Genomic DNA, 17,738 nt, shown 5'->3' on the forward strand with positions numbered 1-17,738 from the left:
CAATATAATTATCAAACTCATCTAAGCATTGTGCAGGAGGTTTTGAATACGGAATATCTTCCCTAGTAAAGCGCTGAAGGGAGTTTACCTCAATCATGGATGAAGGGGGAATTATCTCACATATATCTTCTATGGGAGGTAGATTCTTCACATCTTCGATTTAATACCTTTCTCCTTGAGAGACTTCTTGGCTTCCCTCATATCTTCATCATTCAATTTAATTAAACCCCTCTTCTTCAATATTGACGTTGGAGTTGGTTCGGGCGTAGTCCAATCATCATGATTCCGGCCTATTTTAGCCAATAATTCTTCGACTTCGTCCGGAGTTCTTTTCCTGAAAACACAACCAGCACAACTATCCAGGTATGCCCTAGACTCAATGGTTAGTCCACTATAAAATATATCAAGTAAATCATGCTTTTCCAAATCATGGTCAGGCCGAGCTCTAATAAGAGAGCAAAATCTCGCCCAAGCCTCAGGCAATTTCTCTCCATCTCCCTGATCAAAATTATAGATTCTCTGCAAAGCAATATGTTGAGCACTAGCAGGAAAGTATTTACGGAAGAAAACATCAAGCAATTCTTTTGGACTTTTAATAGAATTAGGTGGCAAACTATTATACCAAGTTTTAGCGTCATCCTTTAATGAGAATGGAAAGATTTTAGCAACAAAGTAAGTACGCTTCTTAACATCATCGAGAAAACAAGCTACTCGGAGTAGATAACTCAATCATGTGTTCAACAGCACTTTCTTTTTCGAGTACCACAAAAGGGTGTTTTCTCAACAATAGCTATATGAGATAGATCAAGAGAAAAATCATAATCTTTATCCTTAATGTTTATAGGAGATGTGGCAAATTTAGGATCGGGAGACAGTTTATATCTAACAGCATGTTCTGCAAGCAACTTTTTAATTTTTCTTGCATCAGTAGTAGCATTGCATTTTTCATTAAAATCATCATCAAGTTCCACATAATCTTCATCAAGATCATCACTAGAGTATTCAAGTTCAGGTGAATTAACAGGTGTAGCAACATCAGGAGTTTCAGTATTTTCAATTTGTCTAGACCTAGCAATTGTAGCATCTAGAAAAGTTCCCAATGAACCACTATCATCAAGCACATCAGAAGCATCATCAATATTATAAGAGTTTTCAGATTCAGCAGAAGTACCAGCATTTGAAACTTGTGGTGGTGAAACAAGTTTACTTATCACAGATGGTGAATCAAGAGCAGCAGAGGTACTCAGAGTTGTACCTTTTCTTGTAGTGGATGGTAATATGGCGACCTTAGTATCGCGAGGTTTACCCATGATGGAGAATTTGCAGCGAACAATATCAATCCAAGTGAACTTCCAAATAAAGCTATGCTCCCCGGCAACGGCGCCGGAAAATAGTGTTGATGACCCACAAGTATAGGGGATCGCAACGAGTCTTCGCGGGAAGTAAAACCCAATTTATTGATTCGACACAAGGGGAGACAAAGAATACTTGAAAGCCTTAACAGCGGAGTTGTCAATTCAGCTGCACCAGGAAACAGACTTGCTCGCAAGAGTTTATCAGTAGTAACAGTTTTATAGCAGTAGCAGTAGTGAAATAACGACAGACGAGTAACAAAGACAGCAGTAGTGATTATAGTAAACGAGCAGGATTAAAATATCGTAGGCACGGGGACGGATGACGGGCGTTGCATGGATGAGAGAAACTCATGTAACAATCATAGCAGGGCATTTGCAGATAATAATAAAACGGTATCCAAGTACTAAGCAATCAATAGGCATGTGTTCCAATTATAGTCGTACGTGCTCGCAATGAGAAACTTGCACAACATCTTTTGTCCTACCAGCCGGTGGCAGCCGGGCCTCAAGGGAAACTATTGGATATTAAGGTACTCCTTTTAATAGAGTACCGGAGCAAAGCATTAACACTCCGTGAACACATGTGATCCTCACGTCACTACCATCCCCTCCGGTTGTCCCGATTTCGTCACTTCGGGGCCATTGGTTCCGGACGACGACATGTGTATACAACTTGCGAGGTAAGACCATAAACAATGAATATCATGATGAAACAATAACATGTTCAGATCTGAGATCATGGCACTCGGGTCCTAGTGACAAGCATTAAGCATAACAAGTTGCAACAATATCATCAAAGTACCAATTACGGACACTAGGCACTATGCCCTAACAATCTTATGCTATTACATGACCAATCTCATCCAATCCCTACCATCCCCTTCGGCCTACGAGCGGGGGAATTACTCACACATGGATGGGGGAAACATGGTTGGTTGATGGAGAGGCGTTGGCGGTGATGATGGCGATGATCTCCTCCAATTCCCCGTCCCGGCGGAGTGCCGAACGGAGACTTCGGCTCCCGAGACGGAGTTTCGCGATGTGGCGGCGTTCTGGAGGGTTTCTGGCGACTTCGACTTCTCCCCGTGCGTTTTTAGGTCGAGGCCAATAAGTAGTCCGAAGGAGGGCATCGGAGGCCGGCCGAGGGGGCCACACCATAGGGCGGCGCGACCCCCCCCTAGGCCGTGCCGCCTTATGGTGTGGGGCCCTCGGGCCTCCACTTGATTTGTCCTTCTGGCTCCGTCAGTATTCTGGGAAAATAGGGCCTTCTGTCAAAATCCCGAGGTTTTTCCTGAAAGTTGGATTTCTGCACAAAAACGAGACACCGAACGGTTCTGCTGAAAACAGCGTTAGTCCGTGTTAGTTGCATCCAAAATACACAAATTAGAGGCAAAACAATAGCAAAAGTGTTCGGGAAAGTAGATACGTTTTGGACGTATCAGTGAGTCACATGTCTTTGAGGATAAATGTTTGTCCAGCTAGGAGTGGACACTACCCTATCTAACATAACTTTCACATTATCTTTTCCTGTTTGTTTATTATCAAAATTCCAAGGCGTTCCACTGAAGCCAAGGTCATGGAGATCATAGTGAGGAAGAACTTCTCTAAAATCTAACATTTGTTTTTCATCTCTTTTATTTTTTGATAAATGTTCACACTGCCACATGGTTTCATTAAAATCTCCTAACATAAGCCAAGGCAGTTTCATCACTGCTTTTATCTTTTTTAACATATCCCACACATGATGCCTCATATGGGTTTTAGGCTCGCCATACACAAATGTACACCCCGATTTTATTTTTTTCAAATTAAAGATGGTTACATCGATAATTCTATCATTTATTTTAAAAAGTTTGACTTCTAAGTCTTCATGCCAGAATAGGGCCAGACCTCCCCCCTTCCCTTCTTCATGGTAGGAAACCACATGTTTCTGTCCAAGCCTCCACCTGAGATTTTCAACCACATCCTTTCTTTTCCTAGTTTCTGACAAGAAGACAAGCTGAGGCTAGTGAGTGTGCATGAGGCGTTCAAGCTCCTGAACCGTCTGGGAGTCGCCCACCCCCCCCGGGTGTTCTACGCCAGGGCTCTCATGGCTTCTAACAGGCACGATCATCCGCGCCTGTCAGTTGACCAGCGGCCCCATGGCTGGTTGCCTCCTGTTCTTCCTCCTTCTTTTCCTCCACATTCTGTTGCACCTCATGGCTGCTATCCTCTAGAGCTTTGCTGCGCTTGCCATCATTCCCCCTGAACAGGATCACAAAGCTCTGTCCTCCTTCCTCCATGCTAGAGTCTTCTGAACTTTGGCGCTTGCCTAAGATCTTGCTTTTCTTCTTCAGAAAAGTAGTCGCAGTTTTGGCGGCATTTTCTTCCAATTCTTCATATAAGCTTCCGTATTCACGAAGGCAATCCAAGATGGGAGGAGCTGCCATCATCCTTGGTCCACCTACAACCCTCATCGCCTTCTGGCTCTGCCTGGTACCACCATGATTCTGTTTCAGCTTATTGTTCCTAGTTCATCTCATTCTTTTCTTTGCATCAACCATGCCTTGGTCACTTGCTGATCCATGATCCATTTGCCTATTTCATCATTAACTTGCAGATTTGTGACAGGAGCGGCAAGAGCCTCTTGGATCATTTCAGGAACTGCCTGTTAGAGGATGCTGAGCTTGGATGAGAATATTACCCACTGAATCAGTCTCAGTGGTCAATTTCCATCCAGAACTAGCAGTTGAGAAATGCAGGCTTCTCTTGATCCTCTTTTCCTCAGCTGGGACATAGTAACTTAGATTTTCAGCATGCCTAAAAGGGGAATCACGCTATTCCTCACAATATCTGACAAGTTTCTCTTCTTCTGGTAGTAGACACAATCTTTTACTATGGCCTAAAATATCACAGAAAAAACAGAAATGCGGTTCTCCTTCGTATTTCACATCATACCTCTTTGGCTTACTTCCCTGTTTTGCAACAATGGGGATCCATTGTTTGATTGGATGCTCCACATTGTGCTCAACACAGATTCTTAGGAAGGACGCCCACACATGTCCATGGTTGTCCTTCCCCACCTCACGAACTTCACCCAAAAACTTGTTTCCCATGTTCTCTCCCCACTTTTTTGTCATCATTGGAATGGGCAAGTCAAGAATTCAAACCCGGATTGGCATGATGTTTATTGGAACTTCTGAAGCAGATGAGACCCCATCATACTTTGCAACCAGAAAGGCATCATTATTGTACAACCAAGACCCTCATTTCATGTCTCCTTCATGCTCCAGCACAATCAGAAACTTCTTCTCACCGATTGCTTTTTCAACCATGCCTCCATGGAGCTGCCATAGATGGCGCAGCCGAGCAAACATACCAGCAATGTTGAAAATTATCTTGGTATTGAATCTTCCAACAATGATCCAGAGTGTTTGTAGATCTTTTTTTGCTTCTTCAAAGTCAACCACCAGGATCTCTTCATCTCAGGCGCTCTATCTTCATGGATCTTCACAACTATCTTCTTCCTTCCCGTGCCCGCAGTGATGGTTGTTGCCATGAGTTTCTTCCCTGGGGCCGCTGCGCTTGCAGCCACCAGTTGGTGAGGTCCTGTGCGTCCAACCCCTGCCCCTGTTGCAGCCCTCCGAGCAATTGGGGTGATGTTCTACCCCGCACTTCTCCTCTCTCCTTCTCCTTGCTTCTTCTTTCCACCAGTGATCTCCATCCTCTTGTCCTAGAGCCAACTTTCTAGTGTGAGTTTAGCGTGTTGGACTCGAACGAACAATGAATGAATGTGGGCGGTCAACCGGTGAACCTGCATGGTCGAACGATCTTTTGTATGTTTTTCCAATTGTAATTCTAGGTACTATTGCATGTAATGTAGGTTTAGCAGTTCTCGAGCCATCAATGATTGGTGAACCGGCATATCCATTTGCAACTCCTTTGGAAATATTACCTGAGTGGTACTTCTTTCATGTGTTTCAAATTTTACTTTTAGTCACTTTAAACTCTGTCAATATTTTACCTCTAGTAACTTATAGAATATGTTATTTCCAAACCACGGTTTGGGTGCGAACGTGGCTGTGTCTAACAATGCAGTTGTGGGGCTGTGTAGTTTCTAGCCTGCAAAGCTTCCATGGGACAACCTTTATAATAAACATTTGCTGCTACAAGCCTACAAGTACTACAATAACCCTATTGTTCGTGTAGGAACCTAGCCATCAAGTTGGTGCCGTTGCCGGGTGATGCATTTAAAATGCATACATGAACTTTGTAGTTTATTGATACATATTCCCACATATTTGCAACATATATGATGTTATATCCATGTTTTACATCGACTTATAGGGATTTACCAATGATCCCCGTTATTTGGGTTATAACTCTGTAGGACAGGAAAACCTTGTTTTGTGTATTTTTTATTTTCAGGGACCTAAACGGAGTCAAATTGAGCTAGAACTTCTGGGATGATAATATTTCACCAAAAGAAGCATCTGGAGCTGTTGAATCTCATGAGGAGCGCGTGGAGGCCCAAAAAGGCACTTATATATGTTCCACTCTAATGTCGGGGGGATGGTCTCCATGTTCTGCAGCGTGATCGTCCCGATGAATGGGTCCCGTGCAATGATCTCGTTGTCTCTGGGTCTTGTCATAAGGAGTGGTGCGGGTTCCAGGGCCTTTGTAGATCTAAATCCTCCCATGATGTCATCCAACCTGTAATATAACGCCAATTGGATCAAATCAGAATCGCTAGATTTGTCGTTGGGCATGGATTAGATTGACTCTATAGTGTCCTCATTTTTGGTGCTGAGGATGGAGCCCATAAAATCGACACATGCAACGGACGACATAGTGGCCATGGTGATGGCGCATGCAAGGACCGCATGCTCGAGTTCTCGGTGAGTGATTAGGACATAGGTCCCAATCATTATAGAGACTCCGTCACCGATCGGTTGGAGGGATCCCACCAAGAACATGACCCCCGATATCATCGTTCACCCCATGGTGGGTGCCAACTGTTGTATTAACGAAACAGATGCTAGCTTACGTAAGGTTGACAATGACAACATTGGTGCACCGGGACGAGATTGGTACATTACACGATGTACCTAGGTTTGGCCCTCTTCGTGGGGGTAAAGACCTACTCCTGCTTGATTGTATTGATGTCAATATGATTACGGTGTTGCTGGCGGCGTAGATGGAAACTATGGAGGCTAAGAGGATGAATGGCCCCCTTCTCTACATGGTCCTAGCCAAGCCTTATATACATGACTTGACCTAGGGTATTATATTATGTAGATGAGTCATCTAAAACCCTAGTCGACTGCTACCGTTGATGATAGACCGGTATCCTTCGTCATGCTGGGCCTTGGTCGATAGGTTCCTTGAGGTGGAGAATGGATTGGTCCACCCCGGTCTTGATCAATGACTCTCTGATACGTCCAAAACGTATCTACTTTCCCGAACACTTTTGCTATTGTTTTGCCTCTAATTTGTGTATTTTGGATGCAACTAACACGGACTAACGCTGTTTTCAGCGGAACCGATTACGGTGTCTCGTTTTTGTGCGAGAAATCCAACTTTCGGGATAAACCTCGGAATTTATACGGAAGGCCCTATTTTCCCGGAAGACTCACGGAGCCGGAAGGGCAAGTCGGGTGGAGGCCCGAGGGCCCCACACCCTAGGGCGGCGCGACCCAGGAGGGGGGCGCGCGGCCCTAGCGTGTGGCCCCCTCGGCCGGCCTCCGACGCCCTCCTTCGGACTACTTATCGCCCTCGACCTAAAAACGCACGGAGAGAAGTCGAAGTCGCCAGAAACCCTCCAGAACGCCGCCACATCGCGAAACTCCGTCTCGGGAGCCAGAAGTCTCCATTCTGGCACTCCGCCGGGACGGGGAATTGGAGGAGATCATCGCCACCATCACCACCGATGCCTCTTCATCAACCAGCCATGTTTTCCCCATCCATGTGTGAGTAATTCCCCCGCTGTAGGCCGAAGGGGATGGTAGGGATTGGATGAGATTGGTCTTGTAATAGTGTAAGATTGTTAGGGCATAGTGCCTAGTGTCCGTAATTGGTACTTTGATGATATTGTTGCAACTTGTTATGCTTAATGCTTGTCACTAGGGCCCGAGTGCCATGATCTCAGATCTGAACATGTTATTATTTCATCATGATATTCATTGTTTATGGTCTTACCTGCAAGTTGTATACACATGTCGTTGTCCGGAACCAATGGCCCCGAAGTGACGGAAATCGGGACAACCGGAGGGGATGGTAGTGATGTGAGGATCACATGTGTTCACGGAGTGTTAATGCTTTGCTCCGGTACTCTATTAAAAGGAGTACCTTAATATCCGAGTAGATTCCCTTGAGGCCCGGCTGCCACCGTGCTGGTAGGACAAAAGATGTTGCGCAAGTTTCTCATTGCGAGCACGTACGACTATAATTGGAACACATGCCTATTGATTGCTTTGTACTTAGACACCGTTTTATTATTATCCGCAAACGCCTCGCTTGATTGCTACATGAGTTTCTCTCATCCATGCAACGCCCGTTATCCGTCCCCGTGCCTACGGTATTTTAATCCTGCCGTTTACTATAATCACTACTGCTGTCTCTGTTACTCTGTCTTCGTTATTTCACTACGCTATCGCTACTACTATCAAACTGTTACTACTGATAAACTCTTGCGAGCAAGTCTGTTTCCAGGTGCAGCTGAATTGACAACTCCGCTGTTAAGGCTTTCAAGTATTCTTTGTCTCCCCTTGTGTCGAATCAATAAATTGGGGTTTACTACCCGCGAAGACTGCTGCGATCCCCTATACTTGTGGGTCATCAAGACTGTTTTCTGGCGCCGTTGCCGGGGAGCATAGCTTTATTTGGAAGTTCACTTGGATTTATATTGTTCGCTGCAAATTCTCCATCATGGGTAAAACTCGCGATCCTAAAGTCGCCATATTACCATCCACTACAAGAAAAGGTACAACTCGTGTACCTCTGTCGCTCTTGATTCACCATCCGTGATTGATAAACTTGTTTCACCACCACATGCTTCACTTGCTGGTACTTCGCTGAATCTGAAAACTCTCATAATATTGATAATATTTACGATGTGCTTGATGATAGTGGTTCATTGGGATCTTTTCTAGATGCTACAATTGCTAGGTCTAGACAAATTGAAAATGCTTGAAACTCCTGATGCTACTACACCTGTTAGTTCACCCGAACCCGATTATTCTAGTGATGATCCTGATGAAGATTATGTGGAGCTTAATGATGATCTTATTAATAGATGCAATGCTACTGCTCGATGCAAGTGAAATTAAAAAGTTTCTCACACAATATACTCGTTAGACATAAGTTATCTCCTGATCCTAAATTTGCCACATCTCCTATATGCATTAAGGATAAAGATTATGATTTTTCTCTTGATTTATCTCATATAGCTATTGTAGAGAAAGCACCCTTTTGTGGTACTGAAATATAAAGTGTTGTAGAACACATGATTGAACTTTCTTCTATGAGTAGCTTGTTTTCTGATGATATCAAGATGCGTACTTATTTTGTCGCTAAATTTTTTCCTTTCTCATTAAAGGATGATGCTAAAACTTGGTATAATAATTTGCCTCCTGGTTCTATTAAAAGTCCAACTGATTTGTGTGATGTTTTCTTTCGAAAATACTTTCCTGCTAGTGCTCAACATATTGCTTTACAGAGAATTTATAGATTTGACCAGGGAGATGAAGAGAAATTGCCTGAGGCTTGGGCAAGATTTTGTTCTCTTATCGAGCTCGACTCTGGACATGATTTAGAAAAGAATGATCTACTTGATATATTTTATAGTGGACTAACCATTGAGTCTAGGGCATATTTGGATAGTTGTGCTTGGTTGTGTTTTCGGGAAAAGAACTCCGGACGAAGTCTGAAGAATTATTGGCTAAAATAGGCCGGAATCATGATGATTGGACTACGCTCGAACCAATTCCAACGCCAATATTGAAGAAGAGGGGATTAATTAAATTGAATGATGAAGATATGAGGGAAGCCAAGAAGTCTCTCAAGGAGAAAGGTATTAAATCTGAAGATGTGAAGAATCTACCTCCCATAGAAGATATATGTGAGATAATTCCCCCTTCATCCATGATTGAGGTAAACTCCCTTCAGCGCTTTAACTAGGGAAGATATTCCGTATTCAAAACCTCCTGCACAATGCTTAGATGAGTTTGATAATTATATTGTTAAGCAAGAAATTTTTAATATGAGAGTAGAGAATCATCTAATGGAAAATTCTCAAGCTATTAGCAATTTGCATGATATTGTGGAGAGAACCTCCAATGATGTTAAGATGCTTGTTAAACATTTTCAAATGGTTCAAACTCAAATTGATCAACTCACTAAAGTGCAAAATGACTTATTACAAAATAATTCTAAAGAGAAACATGCTTATGAAGTAACAACTAGAGGTGGTGTCTCTACCCAGGATCCTCTATATCCCGAAGGGCATCCCAAAAGAATTGAACAAGATTCGCAACGCACTGAACCTAGAGATCCTTCTAAGAAAAAGAAGAAGAAACATAAAAATGTTGTAGAATCCTCTGAACCTGTTAATGATCCTAATAGTATTTCTATTTCGATGCTTGAAACCGAAAGTGGTAATGAACATGATAATAATAATGGTAATGATAAGAATGATGTTTCGATAAAGAAGAAGTTGAAGATGAACACTGAAAAGCAAGATAAAAATAAAAAGTATACTAAAGAAGATTTTATTGCTAAGAAACATGGTAATAAAAGGGAACCTTGGGTGCAAAAGCAAATGCCTTTTCCTGCTAAGAAACTAAAATCAAAGGAAGAAGAACACTATAATAAATTTTGTGACTGGATGAAACCTTTATTCTTGCAAATCCCTTTGATCGATGCTATTAAATTGCCTCCTTATTCAAAGTATATGAAAGATATTGTTACTAACAAAAGGAAAATCCCCAATGAGGAAATTTCCACTATGCTTGCTAATTACTCTTTCAATGGCAAAGTTCCAAAGAAGTTGGGCGACCCAGGTATACCTACTATTCCTTGTTCTATTAAGAATAATTATGTTAAAGCTGCTCTATGTGACTTGGGAGCCGGTGTTAGTGTTATGCTTTTTTCTCTTTATAAGAGACTTTACTTAGATAAGTTGATACCTACTGATATATCTTTGCAAATGGCTGATAAATCTACTGCTATTCCTGTTGGTATATGTGAGGATGTTCCTGTGCAAGTTACTAATAACTGTTTGATATTAAGTGATTTTGTTGTGTTGGAAATGCCTGAAGATGATAATATGTCTATTATTCTTGGGAGACCTTTTCTTAACACCGCTAAAGGAAAGGTTACTTTCAATGTTGATGATAAGGAGCACACCGTCTATTTCCCCAAGAGGATTGAAAAAGCATGTGGAGTTAATACTATTTCTAATGTGAGAACTATCAAAGTCGGAACTATCGATTGTCCAATATATGAGTCTAAAGAAGAATATCAAACTCTTGTGATTGGATCCATATCAATACAATTCAAGGTAACATGATTGATTTGAGGTTTATTTCTTCTTATGCTATGTAAAATTTATTTGGTGGCAAGACTTGATCAACCTTGTTAACAAATACTTTTTATATGCATAGAGGAGGTAAACAACATCTCTTTCTTCCTCCACTTGCTCTAGTTGCCGTAGCACTTTTATTTTGCAAAGTTCCTTAGTTAATTAGAGATTTCAAAAAATTTCCTGGCCGGTAATAATAAACTTAATACCCGAAATGTGCATTTTTCAAAGTTTTCAAAAATTCACAAAAATTATACCGTTGGTCCTATTTTTCGACGAGGCACCCGGGAGCACACGGGGATGACCGGTGGGGCACCCCGGGTGGCACCCCATAGGTCGGCGCGGCCAGCAGGGGGCGCGCCACCCTGGTGTGTGGGCCCCCCTTTACCCCACTTTAGCATCTCTTCCTCCCACACTCTTCTCTCTCCCAAAAAAATCGACACCAGCTTCCTCTCACTCGTGTTTTTGCTCAAGAACTCCAGATTTCTCGATATCTTTGCTCAGCCCAGATTTCTGTCTGAAATTTGGCACATTTGCTCTTCGGTATGTGACTCCTCCAACCATCCAAGTATGCTTGTTCTAAGTGGTAGAAACTAGTTTTGATGCATGATTAGTACTCTAGCAAGTTCCTATGGTAGTTTCCCTCGATTATATGTCACCAAATCAAGTTTTATATTGTTTGTTGAAAAATTTCAGAAAATGGAAGGGAGTAGGCACCAACTCAACCAACAAGAATTGGAGGTGCAACAGGTCATGAGAGTTCACCGAGAAGAAGGAGTATACCCCGCTTACTACCCGTGCGTGGATTTTACGAGAAGTGCAGGGATCTTGCAGGATGTTCAAAGTCTAATCTCTCGTGCAGTGTTGGATGATTTTGTTGATGGTGAACCATGCCAATATGCAAAACTGACTATGTCAGCAGTGCAGGATTTTAAATTCAATTGGTCACGATCTAACCCCATGGTTCAGTACAAAATTTATAATAAAACTGTCGACTTGCCATTCAATGATTTTTGTGCAGCAATCAGAGTGCTGCAATGGGGATCATGCGAGAAGATAAGGGGATCGCCGCAAGAGTTCTTGGATCTCTTCAAGATGATTTGTCATGGAAGAAGCTTCTCAGAGGATGGTGGTAAAATCAGTAGCATTCACCTCCCAGCTATTCGTTACTTTGCTTATTTCATCACCAAGTGCGTTCTAGCAAGAAAGAATGGAAGTAAAATATCTATCCGAGGATCTAGCCTTTCTAGGCTGCTGCATTACAAGGTAATAGGACTTATAACTTGGGTGCTTTGATAGCCAACGGACTTGCTACTAACCGTGAGAAGGGAGGAATTTGTGGAGGTCTCATCGCCTCTCGCTTATTAGCTATGCATGATGTAGAACCTCACCATCTTGATATTCAGCTCCCCATAGAGAAACTTGACATAGTCTCCATGATTAAGCATGAATTTGTTTCGATTCGTCTAATTTGAGCAACCTGTCTTACGGAATAACATTTTACAAGAAATCTTGGAGAATAACTAAGAAAACTGAAAAATTAGTAGGATTGCCTGCACCTGCTCTGTTTAACCTTGATTCCAGGGAGGATTGGTCAGTCACGGAAGGTGAACTGAAGGCATACATAGAGAGAGATGGCCATCATGCAAGGGACAACACGTAGGAGGACGAGGAACACCGCGACTCGTCATCAGATGCAGCAAGTTCTTCGCATCAACAAGTTGGGCATGAGGAGCCTCCACGCTTTTCTTCTGCATCGGTACCTTATTATGACTACGCCATGTATGATCCACCGGCGTGGAACCCAGACCCTCGCTGGGGTTGATCTCCACTTAGGCCAAAAGCCTTAGCTTGGGGGGAGGTATACCGGCATCACTCATTCTTTGCATATTATGGTTGCTGGATACTTGTACATACTTGTTTAGTTTCTTTGAGTGGTTTTCTAATGAGAGGGAGATGATATTTGGGGAAGTGCTGCCTAAAAACAGATTCTGGACTGTTACTAGAAAAATTCGTGCGCACAGCCAGAACGTTATTTTGAGCTGCCAATTTTTGTGCATGTTCCCAAGGTTGTTATCTAACTTTCATTAGTTGAACACTTTTCGAGCTGAGCAACGGAAGATTTTTGTAAAAATCGATTTCTGTACTTCTGTCAGGTTTTGGCAGATTTCTGCCATCTTGTTTTTCTGTGTTTCTTTTAGTTTTCATTTTCTTGTTCTTGCTTTGTTTCTTTCCTAAAACACAAAAAGACCAAAAATATTTCTGTTGTTTCTCTTCACCATTTGTTTATTTTGGTTTCTTGCATTTGTTTCGCTTTATTTTCTATTGCTAGTTTGCTATAAGAAAACCCAAAAAGATTTTGCTTTGTTTGCTTGTTTCCTTTTGTTCTTGTTTCCAAATTCGAAAACACCAAAAATATTTGCTGTTCTTCTTTGGTTTGTAAAGTTCATTATGATTTCAATGGTCTTCGGTGGCTGGAGCGTGGTTTTCATTTCATATTATCCAAGCTACACAAGTGAAAGACAATAATGACGATATTCGACAATCTGATTGTGGTGAGAGGCTGGTATGAACTCTATTTGTTTTCATTTTTGTACATATATTCATCCATGTGAGCATGCTTAGTTGGTTCATGTGAGGTATATGTCATTTAAGAAAGTCTAGTAGTTCATGATCTCTCATGTTTAGCTCCAATTTATTAATATGAGTAGCATGTCATGGATGTTTGCTTGCATTGTTTTATTCATAGATAGGTATGATATTGTGGTATCCTCCTCTGAATAATTCGTTTGAATTAACTTGGCACATGCTCACGCATGCATATGACTGAACAAAAGTCAATTAAGCCTCGATGATTTATATTGCTTCGAGTTACGGTATCACTTTTATGCCTCGGTTAATTTATTTTGCCGCAAGCATGATTATGACGATTCTTGCTCTCTTGATTTGTCGCTCCCTAGTCTTTTGCTAGCCTTCATTTGTACTGAGCGGGAACGCTGCTCGTGCTTCCAAACACATGAAAACCAAGTTATTCCGAGTGTCCACCATAAATACCTATGCATGGCATTTCAAACCATTCCAAGTAAATTCTCATGCGCTACCTTTAAACCTTCAAAAATGCTTCTCAATTTGTGTTAATGTTTCATAGCTCATGAGGAAGTATGTGGTGTTTAACTTTCAACCTTGTCATTTACTCTTGACGGACTTTCATATGGACTAGTGGCACATCCGCTTATCCAATAATTTTGCAAAAAGAGTCGGCAATGGGGTTCCCGCCCCGATTAATCAAACTTTACTAATAATTCTCTTCACATGTTTTGCTCTGATTCATCAGTAAGCAACTTAATTTTGCAAATAGACACTCCTCCATGGTATGTGATTGATGGAAGGCACCCGAGGATTCGGTTAGCCATGGCTTGTGTAAGCAAAGGTTGGGGGAGTGTCACCCATAATAAAACTAAAATACGTGTGTAAACAAAAGAGAATACCTTGCTGGTGGAGATAACGTCCTTCATGGGAGCCGCTCTTGAAAGTCCGGTTGGCGAGGTAGTTGGTGTACCCATTACCATTCGTTGACAACAACAAACACCTCTCAAAACAATTTTACTCCTGTTTTAAAAATGAAAAGCTCTAGCGCATGTTAATCCCTGCTTCCCTCTGCGAAGAATCAATCTTTTACTTTTATGTTGTGTCTCCATCCTTTCTTTGAGCACTTTCTTGAGAGCACAACTGTCATTCTTAGTGTAATATGCTTGTCTCAAAATATGATTGATTGTGGTATAACTTTGATGCTTTTATCTTTGACAATCACTATTTCTAGTCTTTCTATGAACTTCGGAGGTGCTCGAGCATTTATGTTTTGCTGATCAAATATGGGCAAGCGAGATACCACTCTATCATACTCTTTTATGAACATTGCAATCCTGCTTATATACATGATTCATGATGCTTATTATTAATTGTTGGTACCTTTCCATGATTGACATAGCTATTAGATGATCTTATTTGCATGTATCTTATTATGAACTGCCTAAGTGTTAGCCATAGCATGAGAATATTTACATCATATGAACAAATGTGTTCGTGAAACTTCTTTTATCGCTCAGTTGTTAACTGAATTGCTTGAGGACAAGCAATAAGCTAAGCTTGGGGGGAGTTGATACGTCCAAACGTATCTACTTTCCCGAACACTTTTGCTATTGTTTTGCCTCTAATTTGTGTATTTTGGATGCAACTAACACGGACTAACGCTGTTTTCAGCAGAACTGTTCAGTGTCTCGTTTTTGTGCGGAAATCCAACTTTCGGGAAAAACCTCGGAATTTATACGGAAGACCCTATTTTCCCGGAAGACTCACGGAGCCGGAAGGGCAAGTCAGGTGGAGGCCCGAGGGCCCACACCCTAGGGCGGCGCGACCCAGGAGGGGGGCGCGCGGCCCTAGCGTGTGGCCCCTCTGCCGGCCTCCGACGCCCTCCTTCGGACTACTTATCGCCCTCGACCTAAAAACGCACGGAGAGAAGTCGAAGTCGCCAGAAACCCTCCAGAATGCCGCCACATCGCGAAACTCCGTCTCGGGAGCCGAAGTCTCCGGTTCCGGCACTCCGCCGGGACGGGGAGTTGGAGGAGATCATCGCCACCATCACCACCGACGCCTCTTCATCAACCAGCCATGTTTCCCCCATCCATGTGTGAGTAATTCCCCCGCTGTAGGCCGAAGGGGATGGTAGGGATTGGATGAGATTGGTCATGTAATAGTGTAAGATTGTTAGGGCATAGTGCCTAGTGTCCGTAATTGGTACTTTGATGATATTGTTGCAACTTGTTATGCTTAATGCTTGTCACTAGGGCCCGAGTGCCATGATCTCAGATCTGAACATGTTATTATTTCATCATGATATTCATTGTTTATGGTCTTACCTGCAAGTTGTATACACATGTCGTCGTCCGGAACCAATGGCCCCGAAGTGACGAAATCGGGACAACCGGAGGGGATGGTAGTGATGTGAGGATCACATGTGTTCACGGAGTGTTAATGCTTTGCTCCGGTACTCTATTAAAAGGAGTACCTTAATATCCGAGTAGATTCCCTTGAGGCCCGGCTGCCACCGGCTGGTAGGACAAAAGATGTTGTGCAAGTTTCTCATTGCGAGCACGTACGACTATAATTGGAACACATGCCTATTGATTGCTTTGCACTTAGACACCGTTTTATTATTATACGCAAATGCCCAGCTTGATTGTTACATGAGTTTCTCTCATCCATGCAACGCCCGTTATCCGTCCCCGTGCCTACGATATTTTAATCCTGCTGTTTACTATAATCACTACTGCTGTCTCCGTTACTCTACTGTCTGTTATTTCACTATTGCTACTTGCTATAAAACTGCTTACTCTCGATAAACTCTTGCGAGCAAGTTCTGTTTCAGTGCGGCTGAATTGACAACTCCATCTGTTAAGGCTTTCAAGTATTCTTTTTCTCCCCTTGTGTCGAATCAATAAATTGGGTTTTACTACCCGCGAAGACTGCTGCGATCCCCTATACTTGTGGGTCATCACTCTCTCCCATGGGCCTACCCGGTGGGTATTCCGTCGTCAATATCTCAACTCATGAGTCTATCATGACACCGACCTAGAGTCATATCTTGAACTATTCTATTGTCATCAAACTCTCCAGATCTTGATCATCCATGGCTTAGCACATAAGCTAGAGCATGGCTCCACCCAAGATATTTTTCTTCATTTCTTCTTCTTAGTGTTCTTCTCTTCAAATCAATTATCTATACCAGTACTCAAGGTATATCTTTATCTGCATGGCATCCATACTTGAATCCAACACATGGACTACAAACATTACCTATGGAATATTCCTCCACATAAATTCAAACAAAACATTAGTCCATATGGATATTAATTACCAAAACCACACATAGGGGAAATATACCCTTTTAGTCTTGTAGTCCATATGGAGGTGCCTAATTCTTTTGTGCATTTGGTGAATGATAATGTGGTTAACCTTGATGGAACGCCACTTGGAGAGTTAATACTTGTAGGAGTTTGAGGGATACAAGGGTGATGGTGAGGAGGGGAATGAAGATAAAGATGTGGAGGAGATAGAGGAGAGATGCTTGATTAATCGCAACCTACCAATGCTAGAACTATAAAGTACACCGATGTGGAATATATTTGCTTGGTGAGTGCATGGGAGAGTTTGTCACTCAATGCCTTGTGCGACAACGATCAAACTGGCAAGGATGGCATTGGCAAAAGATCAAGGAAAAGTTTTTCAATTCATCCTCGGCTTGCTTCCACACCTACACACTCGTATTGATAACTCTAAGGTAGTTGGGATGTGATCAAAGCGGCTTGCAGCCATTGGAGTGGATGTTTGGAGCAAGTGAGAAATGCACCTCCAAGTGGTGTCACCATTGATGACTATGTGAGTTTTGTACATTGTTTCACTTATTTTGTGCATTGTTGCATTTATTTTAAATACTTGTGATAGTGCTGCTCACATATACGTACTTGTGCATTGCTATTTTTTTATCTATGATAAATTTGGAATGTAAAGGTGGAAGCAAATGCCCTCTTCCCAAAACAAATCGCTTATGCTAAAACAATGTTGGATATTGCATGAGCATAACGAGGAGTGGAAGTTGAGGGATCCAGAAGCACCAGCAAAGAAAGTAGCATTGCTATTGTTGGATGATGATGATGATGCATTGAACGGAGGAAGAAACAAGGGCAAGTTCGATGAAATGACGAGGCATCAAGCTTGAGGGAAAAATTATGACATGGTGAAAACAAAGGAGATGCATGTTGATGACC

This window comes from Lolium rigidum, chromosome 2 (assembly GCF_022539505.1).
Source record: "Lolium rigidum isolate FL_2022 chromosome 2, APGP_CSIRO_Lrig_0.1, whole genome shotgun sequence".
Classification (NCBI taxonomy): Eukaryota; Viridiplantae; Streptophyta; class Magnoliopsida; order Poales; family Poaceae; genus Lolium; species Lolium rigidum.